The sequence below is a fragment of the Rattus norvegicus genome, chromosome 4 (assembly GCF_021556685.1).
Source record: "Rattus norvegicus strain SHRSP/BbbUtx chromosome 4, alternate assembly SHRSP_T2T, whole genome shotgun sequence".
NCBI lineage: Eukaryota > Metazoa > Chordata > Mammalia > Rodentia > Muridae > Rattus > Rattus norvegicus.
The window spans coordinates 102,551,298-102,570,169 of record NC_141537.1 but is presented as its reverse complement, the minus strand read 5'-3'; the positions used below and the strand labels follow the sequence as shown (position 1 = coordinate 102,570,169).

The 18,872-nt window shown below is 39.1% G+C and overlaps 1 long non-coding RNA gene across 1 annotated transcript; it reads right to left on the bottom strand.

The window, feature by feature from the left end:
* Positions 1-409: 409 nt before the first annotated feature.
* Positions 410-5,697, bottom strand: LOC148006295 (uncharacterized). The gene is made up of 2 exons (XR_015686667.1): positions 5,515-5,697; positions 410-4,841 (listed from the first exon to the last, which is right to left on the bottom strand). It is a non-coding gene; the product is annotated as an uncharacterized LOC148006295 (long non-coding RNA).
* Positions 5,698-18,872: the final 13,175 nt, after the last annotated feature.

Genomic DNA, 18,872 nt, shown 5'->3' with positions numbered 1-18,872 from the left:
CAGGCTGCTCCATGGTTTCTGTCCCCTGTGTCCTACTGTTGGATCCCTCTTTGGAAAGTTATTGGAGCAAAAGTGGTGACCCCGTCTGTGGGCTTAGGATTGAGATCACTTCTGGGAACGATTTGGTATGGAGAGCTGTAGGACAGCCTTAGTTCTGGGCACATGTGGACACAGGAAGGGATTTTAGAATTCTTAATGCAATAAACCTAAAAACACTAACTTTCATAAATGAATTATTGTTACAGCTAAAATCCCATATTTAGTTTCACTTAATGATAATGAGTGATCTCAGTGTTCCATACTTGCCAATACATAAGTCATCATTCCTAGAGAATGGGGGAATTGAATAATGTCATATAGTGTCCCGCGCGTGACTTTCCGCCGGCAAGAAGCACGCGAGACATAGAAATTCTTGCTATGAGTGATACTTTATTCCTATCTCATGGAGAAGCCCTGCGCGCCAGCCAGGCGCGCCTATTTAACCCTCGGGCACGCATCAACGCCTGATTGGTTGTTTACTCATGATCTCATCAGGCACGCCCCGGAATGGGCAAAGACCTGGCAGGAAGGCACTCTTGCACATGCGCATAGTTAACTTCCTGATAGGGGGGCCAGCTGGCTCAGGGAAGGCTGGCGCCATCTTGACTGACTTGGCCTTCCATGTGGGGCGCAGTGGAAGCCAGCGCCATCTAATGGTCGCGCATGTTATTGCGGCCCTCTACATCTCACCCTTATAATTATAATTTTATAGCAGAAATGATCACCCTATCGCGTGCAATGAGGAAACCTCAGCGATGTGCAAGGGCTGATCAAAGGAAATCACTGAGTCTCTCTCAATCCCAGTGCAATGGATCCACAGATCCATGGGGTGCAGGAGCAGAGAACTCAGATACAGAGAGTATCCCTCTCCTCCCAGTGCAATGGACCCACAGGTCCATGGGGTGCAGGAGCAGGGAACTCAAATACAGAGTAAATCCTGAACAAGATAACCAAATTCCAGGTGAGGCCCTTTGTTCAAATGGCTGCAAGTGCTTGAGTGATAACGGCCTTGTCATGTTACTGTTGAGATCTGAGTTTGTAAACCAACCATAGTATGAACACTGATCCACAGCATAGGGCTGCATCAGACAGAGCCACTCCCGATAAGTAGTGGGCACCTCATATGGTCCTCCTCAGCTGTTGCCACCAAGGGCCATGGTCAAGCCACTCCTATAATGAAATTTAGAATTTCCAATTGTTAGTAACTACTCCAGAAAGTTCACCCACTGTACTTGTCTAACAATAGATTGGGGGAGGATAACTCCAGACACTGCAGACACAATGTCTGCAGCAGTAATGGCTGCTACAATAGCAGCGAAAGTGTCAAGGTCTTTTCCAGGACAGTTCAGGATCAGTCATTTTTCTCTGGAACAACCAGCAGACAATGGAACCATTTCTGAGATCTGTATAACCAGGACAGAGGTCTCCAGTCACTGTAGCTTTACACAGGTAGCTTTCTGTGAAGCTATAGTCTGTAAAATGACAACACCAGTTACCAGTTAAGGCAGCAAAAGTCACCAGGGAAATGAAAGGACAGGGGTAACAGCTAGAGTTCAGTCTTCTCCAGGAAACAGCAGTGTACAGAGTCTGAGCGTAGGCCACAATGGGACGGGAACACGTGGCGGTAACACTGACTGCAGCAACGGCAAAGTCTCTGTGATGACAAAGGATGAAGGGAAATCTTCTATCTTCCTCTCAGGGCAGAGGAATGACTCCAGGGACCCGAACCACGAGAGCTGAATCTTCATGCTCCCAGGATCAGCATGTCTCACCAGACACTCAGGCAGCTGGCACACTCCTGTAGCATCCTGTAGAAAAAACACAAACATTCCCTCTTCCCCATATAAAATATCTGGACAGGAACATGTCAATAAGTGGATCTCTCTATTTCACCTAGGCAGAAGTATGCCTAGTTGTAGGGTGCCATAAACTTTGGCATCCAAATTTTTAAAATTGAAATATTTTAAAATTGAAATAAAAGGAGCATTATTTAGCATACAGGGATAACTCCCCCTTTTTATTTATAAAGATATAGTAAAGATATTATTTATTAAGGTAAGTCCTCGAGGATTAAGTTGAGGACACTGAGCACTTGTATTTATAAATTGACTTGTATACCAAATTATTGTCTCTAGCATAATTGTATTGAATATATAAAGAATGAGATTTTTTGACTAATTGTTCCTATGTAAGGCCTATAATCTGTCTGGAATCTTGTCCTCCCTTGTTAAGGAGCCCAGAAAATCCAGTTTGAGTTTTTAAATGTCCTATAAAGGAACAGTATATAGTGCTCTTAACCACTAAGCCATTTTTCTAGCACCTCACAAACTTTATTTACCTAAACATAAGCATTAATTAGAAATGTCAAATCTTGTAAATATTGTCCAGATTTAGTCTTACTAGAAATCTCTGAGCTGGCAGGGTGAGGCTGGGAGTTGAAAGTAAACAAATGGAGTCTTCCTCTTTTCGTGAGGGTGTGTTATCAACTCTATTACCATTTTTAAAGAGCAGGGTCTATGGTTTTGTTTAGTTGTCTGAGCCAGAGCACTGAAAGGACAATGAGTTGTCAGACAATTCACATTGAAATCGTCACTCACTGATTTCAAGTAGAAAACCTGTCTCTAATAAAGCATTAAGTAATTGAAATCAATTGTAAACCACAAGCCACACATTGGCTATCAGTATATGAATAGAAAGCTTGATTTAAAAACAGTGGCTACAGGACGTAATCTAATAATCTGTGCTGAAGCAACAGAAACTCAAGAGAATAAACAAGTGATCCAATCATACATGTAGCCTTTTCATTAGATGAACCACCTATAAATACAGTAAGCGCATTTCCTATGGGTTGTACGTACAAATATACAGGAAATACAAAAACATGTAAAGAATAAAATTATCAATTTTGTCTGAAAAATTTGTATATGTGATAGGCCAAATATCAGTATTTAGTAGTAACCAATTAATTGTTGTTTGGAATAAGATATGTTTTACCAGGTTTCTATTTAAAATACTTCCATGACTCTAGTCCACAACTCTGTACTAACACAGCTGAAGCTTTATCTCCAATGTGCATAACAAAGACCTAAGTCCTCTGGTAAGGTGAGGTACTTAGCCAATTAACATATCTTTAGAAGCTTAAAATTAGCTTCAAATATTCTTTTCTGGAGTAGGGTAACAGCTACTCCCCAAATATTAAAGCTCATTTTGAGAGCAAAGGTTTGTAGTAAACATTTCCATATACATAGAAAGATTTAAGTTCTAACTTCTTACACTGAAGAAGCAACAAAATTACCTAATATGAGGCTGTTAACCATTCTTAATGATATCACTTTATGGGCTCTCTGAAACTATAAGCAAGCTCACGAAATGAAAACTCACAATTGTTATGACGAAAACAAATTGTATAAAATCAATCCTCTAAATCTGTCTTGACATGGCAGTTGGAGTAAGGAAACTGGCTGTAATGCTCTCACAAGTTCTAAAACCTCATCAATCCTTATAAATCCTGTAACAATCTCTACCTGTTTGATTTTTCCTTAATTAAAAATAAGTTTGAGTTAGTCAATGTAACACTGGCAATCCTAAATCACAATCTTTAAGTTCTCTTTGTAACACCAGAACACAGCCACAAGGTCACCTGAATTCTGAGTACGTGACTAGGCAGCTGTTCTCCCGGCAGTGGAAATTAACATTAAAATACAGATAACTTCTGCGCAAGCCACAACTTTGGAAAGTAAAACTTATTAGGCAGCTGTTTTTGGGGCAGTGGAATTAGCATTAAAATACAGATAACTTCTGGGCAAGCCACAGCTTTGGAAAGCAAAACTCAACCTCCAACAAACAATCTAGTCTCCAAGGCACCACAGGTCTATCTATTATGTTACAAAGTTTGACTGTCAATTCTTACATTTGGACTCACAAAGGTGTGGCCTCCAACACCTCAACCAGGGACAATGTCCTAAATTCTTTTAGAAGCCTGGTTTCTAGCATAAGAATTCCATAAAAACATTACCTCAATTTAGACCTGTTTCCCTAGGTTGGCCCATGTCACACGCTATCTAAAATGACTCCATCCAGATTACTAGCTTTATGTCAACTTTCTGTTACCAATATTATACCCTTTTAACCATATCCAATAACTTGAAAGCCAATAGTCCACAACCAAGGCAAGTAGAGCATATTTATACATATAAAACCAATAAGAAACAAAATTGAAATGGCTACACCTATCTTTAATATTTAGACCAAACACCATTTTTACCCTTTTGTTATGATTTTAGGAGAAGCACCTTGTCACCTGTTGAGTCAAGTAATAAGTCAGGGATTTTTTTTTTAAGAGAAACAGCTATCAACTCTTGTATGAAGAAGCTGTTGGCGCTTTTAAGATCAGCTCGTGTAGACGCTTAGCTTCTGGTCAGCTTCTCCAGCTAATCTAGACACCTGGCTCTAGGCACAGGGCTTCAAAAACCTGATTGAAACTGTTTTTTATTCATTTGTTCCTTTTTGAAACGAGTTAAAACCAAGTCAAGGTGTGCACGACCAGCAGATAAAGTTTTTTACCATTTTTTTTCTTTTGACCACGAAACATAAAACATTTAAGCAACGAGAAACAAAAACCACAGACATAAACTGACAGACATGGACAGCCTGGTGCACCAGAGACAAACAATAGACAAAGAGGGGAAAAAGCCAGATGGTGTTCACGGCGACTATCCATCGAGTGGAGCTGATATGGGCGATGGATTGTCTCAATTCCTGGACTAGTCCACCAACGTGTTGAAACCCAATTCTGTAAGAAACTGAGAGATATCTGAACAGTATGACCGACATTCGCCAATGGTATGGAAGTGAAACACAGCCCGGAGTATTTTTACTCACAACCCAATTACATTAACTCTATCAGGCTGTGCACGGGGACTGAGATGTCCTTTTGTTTGATTCTCCTGAATAAATTTTCAGGCGGTCTGCCTCTATCAAATCTGATCAGTATGACTCTGTAAAGCTGTCGCGTCAGCACCCGGATGCCGCAGCATCCCCAGAGCCGGCGCGGGAGCTTAATTACACCTTTCATAAGCACTAAGACAAAGTTTTTCTCCCAAAATACTGTGTTCCTTTTACCTCCTCCCTTCTCACCCGGGGCATTCTTTCCCCAATTTTTCACCCCTGGCGGTGGTAAGACCGCAGGGGGGCCTGGTGCTTGAGATCGATCAGGATCCTTTCCTCGTTGCAACTTTTCACTATCCTCTGTTTCTGACTGACTGTCTCTCCCTGCCCCCAACGCTCTCCGCTTTGCTGTTACAGCTGGGCAGTTCCCACGCGACCTCTGACGCCGTTTGGCGGTAGCTAGAAACTCAAAGGTCAATAGAAAAAGCCCGAGGGTTGCCAGAGCAACCACAGCGGCACCTGCCGCGTCCGGCAGGGGACTGAGTTGGAGCAGATCAAGGCTAGCCATGGTCTCTCAGAGTTTTTTACCTGTATTCCATAGCTTCTGAATTTCTTCCGTGAAACGGAGGCCTCTCGTAGCGCCGGCGATGTTTTTGTCCCGGGTTTCTCGGCACCAAATGTCCCGCGCGTGACTTTCCGCCGGCAAGAAGCACGCGAGACATAGAAATTCTTGCTATGAGTGATACTTTATTCCTATCTCATGGAGAAGCCCTGCGCGCCAGCCAGGCGCGCCTATTTAACCCTCGGGCACGCATCAACGCCTGATTGGTTGTTTACTCATGATCTCATCAGGCACGCCCCGGAATGGGCAAAGACCTGGCAGGAAGGCACTCTTGCACATGCGCATAGTTAACTTCCTGATAGGGGGGCCAGCTGGCTCAGGGAAGGCTGGCGCCATCTTGACTGACTTGGCCTTCCATGTGGGGCGCAGTGGAAGCCAGCGCCATCTAATGGTCGCGCATGTTATTGCGGCCCTCTACAATATAGGAAATGAACCAAGGAGATTTTATCAGATCATTTCAGCCATACGCCAAAAAAAATGTAACTTCTTCTTAGCAGCTCATAGAACGTTCTACAAAACTGGACAATATGAACTTTATTGTAGAACTGACTACATGATATGCTTGTTCAACAGTTGCAGAAATGGTAGGAATAGCCAAGCATTCTCTGTTAGATTCAACTCCCATCCTAAAACATAGAACCCATACCTGAAACTGCTCAGGTTCCCAGAACTTGGGTCTGGATATTTCATGGGCCTATGAAAAACTAAATATAGTTTTCCTCTATGAAAATAGCAATGAAATGAATCTTAAGAATGCTAGGTATACACAGATCAGTGCCTCTCTCAGCCATCATCAGAGAAGATTCCTCTCAACAGATCATGAGAAAGAACACAGTGATATAAAACTGGAAAATGTGAAGAGAATGAGAGATATTGAAACATCCAGTTATAAATGTGATGTTATCATCAAATTCCCATATTCAACATTCAGGGAGCTCTGTAGAAGAGGAGGTGGAAAGATTGTACCAGCTAGAAAGGCTGATGATTCCAAAGAAAAAGCGTCCCCCAGACACAACAATACTCCAAATAGTTTTTGTTGCAGCATGCACAGGACCTACACAAGTTCATTCTGGACAGATTCACAGTAGTGAGAGGACTTAGTGAACATGAACTCCTATGCTCAACCAAGAAGCTATCTACATTGGTATCCACATAGAAAAGAAACATATTATTTCTATCCAATGAAGTCTCTCTTGGAATTGAAACCACACTTATAGGTAGGTCATATGCTCAGATTTAGATGGCCCACATAAAATGAACGCAATGCTATATTTGTTGATTTTTGTCTTATATTGTTTCATTTGGACAACTTTGTCTTACAGGGCTTTGGTGCATATATTAAGCCCACAGACTTTTTAAGAGTGTTTCTTTTTGTTTTCCTTCTTTTTAAATATTGTTTTAATGGAAGCCAAGACAAATCACCTCCATCAGAAATTTTGTTTAAATATTCACTTCTTTGTTAGGTTGTTTTGTTTGCTTGTTTTTTCAAAGAAATTGAGAAAGAAAGAGGGTAGAGTTAGATGGGTAGAAAGGTGGGAAAGATATGGGAAGAGTTGGGTGACAAGAAACTGTGATTGAATATATTACATGAAATTGTCTTTCAAAAAAAAGAAGAAAGACAATCAGGACTTGAAGATAAAGCCGAGAATGTAAAATAAATTGTAGTGAGCCATATTGGATTTGGGCCTAGCCGCTTTGTGACTGCATAGCTCAAAGAACAGGTCCCCAGGAGACTGTTGCCTCTTTGTTATAGGAGGATATCTTGCAGTGTAGTGATTCACCTTATATCCTTGGGCATTTCCCAAACTCCCTCACCCTAAGCTTCAGTTCCTGCTTCTATTCCTGCCTCAGAGCTTTAAATGCTGTACATTTCTCTCAATAAACGAGACCTTGACAACAGAACTTTTGCTTGGTCTCCTTCTTTTCTTCACCCCCATTTTGGCCCACAGGTAGAAAGCCTCTTCGGGACCCTGAATAACTGGGTCCCCACTGGCGGGGACAATAAATAAGGACTAGGAACCATTTAAAGAAATACAGGTTTAGAACACACAACATATGGGACCTCATGAAAAATACCAAATTTTCAAATTATAGGTATAAATGAAGGAGAACAATTCCTAGCTAAAGCCTTTGACCGAATTTCAATATGATCATAGAAGAAAGTTTTCCCAAACTAATAAAGCTACATTCATACTGATAAAGGAAACTTACAGAACATCCAAAGAAAAGATCAGGAAAGAAAATCACCATGACATATCATTTTTAAAAGACTAAATATACAGAACCAAGAAAGTATACAGAAAGCATCAAGGGAAAAAACACAAATCACAAAAAAGAAAACCCCATCAAAATAAAAGCTGCTTCTTGAGTTGAATCATCAAAAGCCAGCAGAGCCTGGAGAAATGCATTTCCAGTCTTAAAATTCCACGGTATCCTGTCTAGACTAGTATACCAAGAAAATTATCAACCATGATTAAAGGAGAACCAAAAACGTATCATGATGCCAACAATTTAATTTTGTTAAATCTAACAAATCAAACCTAAGAATGTACAGGAAACCATATTTTTGGCAGAAGCAATGAATGAGCATAGAGACTGTAGAAAGAAAACTTAATTATAAGATACAAGGTGCTACTGAGAACACAAATGAGAACACTTAAAAATCCCACAATGGTGACAACTAATACTTTCATTTTAATCATAAATTTATATGTCAGTGGCTCAGTTCTCTAATTAAAAGAGAAAGGCTAACTGAATGAATTAAGAAAAAAGCATCTATCTATATAATCCATGCAACAAAACCTTAGTTTTAAAGAGAAGCATCATCTTAGAGTAAAAGGATGGGCAAATGTACTCCAATCAAAGAGGACAATGATGCAAGCAGCATCATTAACTTTGTTTTAGCAAAATAGACTTCAAACAAAATCTAATGAGGAGATAAAAAGGAACATTTTATTTTAATAAAGGGAACAAGAACAGTTAACCAAAAAGACATTACGAATTGAAACATGTATGTATCAAACTCTGGTATACCCAATTTCATTAAAAAAACAAAACTCATTTTAAAACACAGATAAACTTTAATCCATTTGGATAGATCATCTAGACAAAAAATAAGCATGCATATAAACATCAGAGTAAATTGATAGCATATATTGTCTTAGTTAGGGTTTTACTGCTGTGAGCAGACTCCGTGACCAAAGCAACTCTTGTTAAAACAACATTTAGTTGGGTCTAGCTTACAGTTTCAGAGATTCCATTAAGTATCATTAAGGCAGGAACAAAACATAGTTCAGGCAGGCATTGTGGAAGTGGAGCTGAGTGTTCTATGTCTTCATCTAAAGGTAGCTGTAAGGAAAGTCACTTCCAGGCAGCTAGCATGAGGGTATTAAAGCCCACATCTACTGTGACACGCCTATTTCAACAAGTCTACAGAGGTTGAAAGGATGATCAAGAAATGACTAACTTGCTTGAGATACACACACACACACACACACACACACAGAGAGAGAGAGAGAGAGAGAGAGAGAGAGAGAGAGAGAGGGAGAGAGAGAGAGAGAGAGAGAGAGAGAGAGAGAGAGAGAGAGAGAGAATCCCTGACAGTATTAATTAACCCAACAACTGATGAAAACAGATACAGAGACCCAGGGTGCAACATTGTTGTATGGAGTTTGGAGAATTCTACGAAAGATGAAGAGGAAGAAATAAAGGAGCCTGAAAAGTCAAGGGTACCACATGAAAACATGGAATTGGAATCCACCAACCTGGGCCCCTATAGACCCATAGACTAAATGACCAAACAGAGAGCATCCATGCAGTGGATTTAGGTTCTTGGCACACGTGTAACAGTTGTGCAACTAGGTTTTCATTTAGAACTCTAACAGGAAGAGTAGGAGCTCTATTTGATTTTCTTGTCCATCATTGCATCTCTTTCCTATAGCTGGGCTGCCTTACCTAGCTAGGGTAGGAGAGCAGGAGAGCCTAGACCTACTGCAATTAGATGTGCTGGGGGCAGTGGATATATACAGGAGAACTGTAATTGGTAGGGATGAGTTGTCTGGGATGAGCTAGAGACCCGGGACAATGGAAACACCCAGGAACTTATTAGAATCATGTTAACTGGGACTCCAAGCAGTGGGTGATATAGAGCCTAAGATGATCTAAGGCTTTTCTAAGGCTTCTTTTTCTAAGCCTTTCTCAAGGAGAGGGATGGACAGAAGAATGGAGGAGTGGGGATGGAATTTGGGGACTGGGAAGAGAGGAGGGAACATAGGCTGTGATGGGGTTGTAAGGTAAATTATTTATAAATATAAAAATACATTTTCAGTAAGAAGTAAAAGAATATAAAACCATGATTTAACTTTATAGGTTGTTAAAACATTAAGCATAAGTGTGGGAATTCAGAGTATGTGATAAAGTACTTGTTTAGAATGCCTTGAATCCTCAGTTGGGGTATTTTGTCTCACATACTATTGAACCGTGCATACAACATCAGCACTTGGGGAGTGAAATAGAGTGATTAGAAGTTTAAAGTCATTCTTTGAATGAGGAATAAACTACTGCATGTTAAATAAATCTCTGCTTAAAAAATAATAGAATAGGGGTTGGGGATTTAGCTCAGGGGTAGAGCGCTTGCCTAGCAAGCACAATGCCCTGGGTTCAGTCCTCAGCTCCAAATAAATAAATAAATAAATAAATAAATAAATAAATAAATAAATAAAGGAATAGAATACTCTATCATGAATATACGAAAAATATATTTGCATGGTTATTTGAATACCAGAGGGGGAAAAACTATTGGATGAAGAAGGCATTTATAGAACAGCTTTAAAATACATGAAGAAAAAGCAGATGGACTTTACAGAGAAAACGAACAGACCACAATTATCAGAAGGAGTTGAACACTTTCCTCTGTAATTATTTGAGACTTGGAGATTAAATATAAGTATTCTCACATTTTAGATTCTCTAACACTGAGAAATATTACTTCTGAGAACCATCATAAGTTGTTTCATGGGTCTCAACAATAGGTTTGGATTTGTGTTCACCGTAGTCTTTTATTTCTCACATACTTCCTTGCTATACAATAATATATAATCAAGTACCTTTTCATTATTTTCCTCAAGTCCATTATTTTTCCTAAAACACTCATGTTATGTATGGGACCAGAAAGCAGAATGCACACATAAAATCATATAAAAGTAAGCTATACATTAACTTTTTACTCTCAGAAAAACCTCCAGGTCACAGGTTGTCCAGGAAAAAAGTTGTGGTTAAAGCATTACCATGAACATAAAGGTGCTAAACAGGTCATAGTAACGTTAATATTTTTAACTTGTCTTAATTCACAAAATATTTTGATTAAGCTCATGTAATAACTATTTCTACAGTGCTTTCCAAACTCTTTTTCACATGCAATATCAATTCCTCTCTCAGCTCCCCGAGGGTGCTTTCACAAGCCAAAATTCTCTTAGAACATGTCCTGTAATTTTCTTAGGCAGGCAATGTCAGGGAGCTAAATCAATATTTTACAATCTTTCCAAGTAGATATTTTTTAATTTTTAAAAATTTCCTTTTTTTGAAGGGGTAACAAAGATGGAGGACTGACATGGAAGGACTGAGAAATGAATGGGATTTGGATATACGGTGTAAAATTCCCAAAGAACCAACAATAGAATTTTTTAACAAGCTAGAAATAGTAAACAAACAAAGCACCATTAAAAACAAAAGTCCACTGGTATCAAATCAGTATAGAGAATGGAAGGAAACCAAACAAAAAAATATTTTTTGGAAGAGTGTCACAAAATTAGAAATCGTATTATTCAGGAAGAAAAATGGAGAAGAATGGACACAATGTATTAGATGAGGAGATGGCCAATAGAGAGGGAGAAAATTATAGGTCATGAGCTGTGAGTAGAACCATAGATCACACTGTTCATAGGAAAGTAGAAATAATATACACTATGGTTTACAAAGAGAAGTAATGTTCTTGCAGTTATATATGACCTGGAATATTTAGGATCCCAGACCTATGTTGATTGCCTGTGATTAACTTACTCTATAGCTGTGCCAAATTCTCTTAAATCTTGTTGATTTGCATGGAGCCAGAGCACAGGTCAATGTGCCTTTTAGTTGGTATAGTTCTTGATGGTGTTCGTTGATTTGGAATAAGAGCCACATAATGGGGCATATTTCCTTTTACTCTAAATAAAGCTACCCGTGTTTCCTTTATTTCTCTTTTCAGAGCTCATTTCTTTCTCTGACAATGGTGAGAATGTGAAATGACTTGCTTTCTATAAGGCATAAAATATTAATTTTGATGTATCAACATGCACTCTTCAGACAAGGGCAAAAAGTAGTCATATTCTTCACTAAAATACAGCAAAAAACAGATTCTAGACCACATATTGAAATTCTCCACTGAAACCTGGGCCTGGTCTGTACAATTCAAATTACTCTTTGTAACTAAGTCTCCCATACTCTTACTAGGATAACCAATTAGGACTGCTTTAAAACATTCGACTGCTTTCCAAATCCAATGTCCCAAAATCCACAGTCTTCCAACCAGAAGCATGGACAGGCCTACCTCAGCAATATTCCAGTCCCTTGCACCAACTTCTTAGTTAGGGTTTTACTGCTGTGAACAGACACCATGACCAATGCCAAGTGTTGTAAAGGACAACATTTAATTGGGGCTGGCTTACAAATTCAGAGGTTCAGTCCATTATCATCAAGGTGGGAACGTGGCAGCACCCAGTCAGGCATGGTGCAAGGGGAACTAACTATTATACATCCTAATCTGAAGGATGCTAGAAGAATGCTAGCTTCTAGGCAGCTAGGATGAGATTCCTAAAGCCCACACTCACAGTGAAAGACATAGTTCAACAGGGTCACATCTTCTAATAGTGCCAATCCCTGGGCCTAGCATATATAAAACATCACAGATAAAATTCATAAGCAAGCCCCAAAATTCTACCAGAGAATTCCTACAGGTGAAAAACAAATACTGCGAAGTGGTTGGATATAAAATTATTTCAAAGAAATCAGTGACCCTCCTTTATACAATTGATAAGAGATCAAAAGGATACAAATAGGAGAGGAAGAATTCAAAATATATTTATTGAGCGATAATATGAATTTATTCATAAAACTACTAAAAACTCCATCAGAAAACTTCTGCTGCTGATAAACATTTTCAGCAAGGTATCAAGATAGAAAACTGATGCAAAAAATCTGTAAATTTCCTCTATACATAGGACAAATTGACTGAGAAAGAAATCATCCCTTAGATCTCCTGGTACTTTGCTAAGGTGAGGAAAATTAGTGTCCAGAAGTTTCTGGAATACTATAATCAATGCTGCATGTTTTTAAAGGACATTTTTCCAGTGGTATGAATAACAATGCATGTTTGCATTTCCAATGCCAGGTACACAATGTGACATCTAGATAACTCTGTTCCCACTGTGTCTGTTCTCTCTGTCACTAATCAGTTTAATGAGACCACTTGCCATTGGCATAGTTTCTTATCAGCAGAAACCAGGGAAAGCTTTTAGGCCTCGAATTTATTTGGCATCCATCTTGGAAGACATTGTCTCCTAAAGGTTTAGTTATAGTCGGTTTGTGACGGATTTTCCTCTCAGCAGCATGTTGGAGTAAGAAAATTATGGAAATTTTTATAGCCAAGACTGTAGTAACTTCCCAAGTCTACAGTGATACCTGTCATAACAGACACCCTACAGGGAAGCAGAAGTAAGAGGTTGGGCTATCACAGCTGTTTTGCTTTTGGCGCCACCTACTGAGAGCATTTTTCAGAAGTAGGCATCCTTTGAGTGTTCCTGAAGATACCCATAGAAAGGGAGATGGAGTTTTTGCTCTACTCTTATTTGTCTCCTCCTGCTCATCTCCAACTGCTTAGACTTGGCAAAAGTCCACCTGATTTTATCAAGATTTTTCTATTATTCACATAGAGTATTGGAGCCCACTTAATGACAGACTAATTTGTTTGGTGGACAGTCTGGAGGTAAAAATAGAAAATGTACACCCAGCCTAAATAATGACAGTCTCCCTACAATATGAAGTTTCCCTCATGTGTTTTTCCCCTCTCTCAAGAAAATAGAAAAACTGTAACAAATAATTCATTTCCTAAAACCCCTTTCCCTGTTAAAAACCTCCAGGCTTGTTTATTCATGAGAGAGTTGGGGAATTACCAGAAATCTTCATCAATAGATTAAAGAAATTATAATAAAAACAAAATGGATTTGAACCACTTTGCCAGTCTTTCAGCAACCTGCTAGTCTCCCATAAGTCAAGACATATTGTTTAATTACATTCACTCCTTCTACAGAAGACCTGTGTGAGTTATTTTAAAAATACAAGAACCCCACAAACTGTCCCCTATAAACACCTCTATTGGTGGCAGGTTGTTTGCATATTGTTCCCCAGGGATGTCCTTGCCTTGCTGTAGTGAGATAAAAGCTCAGCTGTACTCTTGCTTTCAGTGATTCCACTTCTAATTTCATCTCCTGAAAACGATGAGTCCTGTCCAGTCCCTGTTTTTATTATTGCTTTGGATTCTGGGTAAGTAGAGAATGAGGTACAGGAGAAGAATGGAGGGTGAGTTCTGACTGCCCATGTTGGCTGTCCATGTATGGTAAGGCAGGTCCTCTTTTCTAGGATGGACACATGAGCTTCTATTACTTGATAATGAGAAATTACAGATGAGATAGGATTTGTGCTAAGAAGATTCTAATGTAGATGGGAAGGTGTATGAGCTTTAGGATCTTCAACTGAATTGTTTTATAAAAAAGCATTTGATACATTTTTAATAATCACAAAACATACCAGAATCTCACTTGAAATAAGTAACAAAAAGTAATTCACAAAGATTGCTTGGGAAATTTGCAAATGACTTCGCACTGTTCTATTATAATTACAGGAACCAAAGGTGATGTTGTGCTGACCCAGACTCCATCCACATTATCGGCTACCATTGGACAATCGGTCTCCATCTCTTGCAGGTCAAGTCAGAGTCTCTTAGATAGTGCTGGAAACACCTATTTATATTGGTATCTACAGAGGCCTGGCCAATCTCCACAGCTTCTAATTTATTTGGTATCCAACCTGGGATCTGGGGTCCCCAACAGGTTCAGTGGCAGTGGGTCAGGAACAGATTTCACACTCAAAATCAGTGGAGTGGAGGCTGAGGATTTGGGAGTTTATTACTGCATGCAAGCTACCCATGCTCCTCCCACAGTGATACAGACCCTAACAAAAAATGTCTTGCTTGAGGTAGCCCAGCTGCTAATGTGCTGTTTATATGGAGAGGAGCAGAACACTCTGTGTCTGTGCAAGAGGAAGAGCATGGGCAACATGACTAATTGTTGACAACTGAGAACTCTGGCTACACTCATCTGGGTGGATGAGTGGTTTATTTAGACTTCCAAGTGCCAGCAATTTCTAATCTTTTTAGTTTACTAGCCATGGTATTGGCTCTGGAGCAATAGAGAAATTCATCTCATTAATCTAGTTTATTGTTGCAGATTTTAAGCAAAATAATTTTGCATTAACTTCTTGTCTTCTGTTGCTTCCTTTTAATGATGTATGCATTTTTGTTAAATTTTCATTTAACTTTTTAAATACTTAGATGTCTATCCATATTATCTTTTTCTTCTTTTCTTCTCTGTAATTCAGTATTTATTCATATTATATCCCAATCACAACACCCTTCCTCTCCTCTTAATCCCACCTTTAAAAATCTCCACCCCTATTACTCCTGACTCTTCTTAGAAAAGGAGAAGACTCCCTTGGTTACCACCCTACCCTTGGACATCAATTCCCAGCACAACTAAGCACCCTCTCTCCCACTGAGGGCCAATCAGGCAGTCTAGGTTGTGGAAGGGGATCCAATGGCATGCAACAGAATCAGATAGCCCCTTCTTCAGATGTTAGGGTATACATCATGTTAGGGTATACACATGTATACCAAGATGCACATATGCTGCAAATATGTGGTGGGCCTAGGTCCTGCCCCTGCATGTTCTTTGGTTGGTGGTTCAGGCTATTAGCCCTCAGGGGCTTGAGTTACTTAAATCTGTAGATGTTCTTGTTACATCCTTCAGCCTTCCAGCTAATCCAATTCTATCCCGTAGTCTTCTCAAGATTGTCCAATCTCTGCCTGATTTTTGGCCTTGAATATCTGTATTTGCTTCCATGTACTTTTTCTTAAAAATTCTTAGGAGACAGTTATGGTAGGTTCCTGTTTGAAAGTATAGCATCAACACTGTTGACTCTATCTCCAGGAATGGGTCTCAAGATGGTCCAGTCATTGGATGGCCATCCCCACAGTCTCTGTTATTCCTTCATTTCTGTGTATATTGTAGACAGGACACATTTTGGATTGCAGAGTTTGCAGGTGACTTGAAGCCCCCTACTCCCACAAGAATTCCTGCCTTATTAAAGGAGGTTACAATTCAGTTTCAATATTCCTCAAAAATAGGAATATTGACTAGGGGTGTAGCCACTAGCATGTCCCAAATGCCAGGAAAAAGAAACTCCAAGGACCCAACAGGGATGAGATAAACTAAAATGCCCAACAAAGGGGAGAAAGAACCTGTAGAGACCATATTCAAAGGTTAAATAAGCCCCATCCCACATTGGGGCATAGGGACACCCACTCATCATTAAATTTTAACCTGAATGACTCCTGTCTAAAGGAAACATGGGAACAAAAATTGGAGCAGAGACTGAAAGAAAGGCCGTTCAGAGACTGTCCCACCTGGGGATCCATCCTGTATACAGATACCAAAACCTAGACACTATTGCAGATGCCAAGAAATACTTGCTGACAGGAGCCTTTTATAGCTGTCTCCTGTCATACATCCAGAGGTAGATGCTCATAGCCAAATATTTTATTGAGCAGGGAGACTGCAATGGAGGAGTTTGAGAAAAAAAATAAAAGAGCTGAAGGGGTTTGTAACCTCTTAGGAAGAACAATATTATCTATCAACCAGATACCCTAGAGCTTTCTGGGATGTAACCACCAACCAAACAATATACATGAAGGGACCCATGACTCTAGTGGAATATGTAACAGAGGATGACATTGTCTGGCATCCATAAGAGGAGAGGTTCTTGATAAATCTGTGAAGGCTCTTTTCCCCAGTATAGGAGAATGCCAGGATAATGAGGTGAGGGTAGGTATGTGGGAGGAGGAGCACCCTCATAGAAGCAGGGGGAGGGTGAACAAGTTAAAGGGTTCCAGAAAGGAAACCAGGAAAGCAGAAAACATTTGAAATATAAATACATAAAATGTCCAAATGATAAAAAGGTGGAATCACAGAGTCATTTGATCTCCATTTCCCTGATAACAAATGATATTGGACATTTCATTACATGCTTCTTAGCCATTTGAGATTCCTCTGTTGAGAATTCTATTAAGCTCTGTACTTCACTCATTTTCAATGATTTCTAGAAAGTCCTTAATATCTTTTTTTTCCCTGATTTGGTGACCATTAACTTTTCATTGTTCAGTTTCCATGAGTTTCTAAGATTTCTGCTGATACCATTGTGGTAAAAGTCCAGGTTTAATCCATAGTAGTCTGATAAGATACAAGGAGTTATTGCAAATTCCTTGTGTTTGTTGAGACGTGCTTTCTGACCAACTATGTGGCCCATTTTGGAGAAAGATCTACACTAGCAAATCCAAAAGAAAGGAAACACACATTCACACATGCACACACACACACACACACACACACACACACACACACACACACACAAACACACAACCCCCACAAAGATAAAAAGAGCAGGAATTAATAATCGTGGGTCATTAATGTCTAGCAAGATCAATGGAACAAATTCCTCATTAAAGATACACTGGATAACAGAATGTACAGAAAAGAACAGGATCTATCATTCTACTTCATACAAGAAACAGACCTCAACAACAAAGATAAAATTAGTCTCAGAGTAAGGGCTGGAAAATGATTTTTCAAGCAAATAGACTCAAGAAGCAAGTGAGAGCAACCATTCTAATATCTAGTAAAATAGACTTTAAACCAAAATTAATCAAAAGAGATGGGAAAGTACACTTCATACTCATCAAAGGAAAACTCCACCAAGATAACATCTCAATATTGATTATCTTTGTCACAAATAAAAGGTCTCCCACATATGTAAAAAGAACCATATTACTAAAGCATAAGTCACACATTGAACACCACACATCAATAGTGGGAGAATTCATTCAATATCTTGCATTATTACCAAATACAGGAGATGAAAGAATCTAAGGTATGAAAGATACCATACCATAGGAGATATCCATTCATTGGTGAAAGGAAATGCCAAATGTAGAAAGTTTCTAACTTAAAATATGGAGGGCATTGGGACAGTTTGCAAAGTCCAAAACTATGAAAAATAATAATAGAAAAAGATGAAGATTCCCAATTCAAAGTACCAGAAAGCAGCTTCAAGGAAATCATAGAAGAAAACTTCCTTAACTCAAAGAAAGAAATGGCTATAAATATATAAAAAGCTTACAGAACACCAAATAAATTGTACCAGAAAAGAAGAATTCTCCTGCCACATAATAATGAAAACACAAATGCATGGAATAAGGAACGAATATTAAAAGCTGCAATGGAAAATGATCCAATAATAAATAAAGGTGGACATATCAGAATTACACCTGAATTCTCGACAGAGACTATAAAGGCAATAAGGTCCAGGACAGATGTCTTCCAAAGCCTAAGAGACCACAGTTGTCAGTCTAGACTATTATACCCAGTCAAATTATGAAACATTATAGATGAAAAAAACCCAAGAGATTCCATTCCAAAAACCAAATATACATAATAGATTTCTCGTAATCCAGCCCTACACAGGATACTAGAAGGAAAAATACAGCACAAGCAGATGAACTATATTCAAGAAAACAAAAGAAATTAATCATCTCACAGCAAAAGCAGAGAGTCACATACACCTTACCACCTCCAACATCAAAATAACAGAAACTAATAACCATTGCTGATTAATATCGATCAATATCAATGGATTCGATCCACAAATATAAACACACAGGCTAAAAACCTGGGTATGTAAATAGGACCTTTCATTCTGCTGCATACAAGGAACATACCTCAGCTACAAAGGTACATACTGACTCAGAGAAAAGGGCTGGAAAAAGTTTATCCAAGCAAAAAGACCCAAGAAACAATCTTGAGTAGACCTTCTAATATCTGATAAAATAGACATTCACACTAGAGTAATCAAAACGGATAAGGAAGGACACTTATTCTTCAAAGGACAAATCCACCAAAAT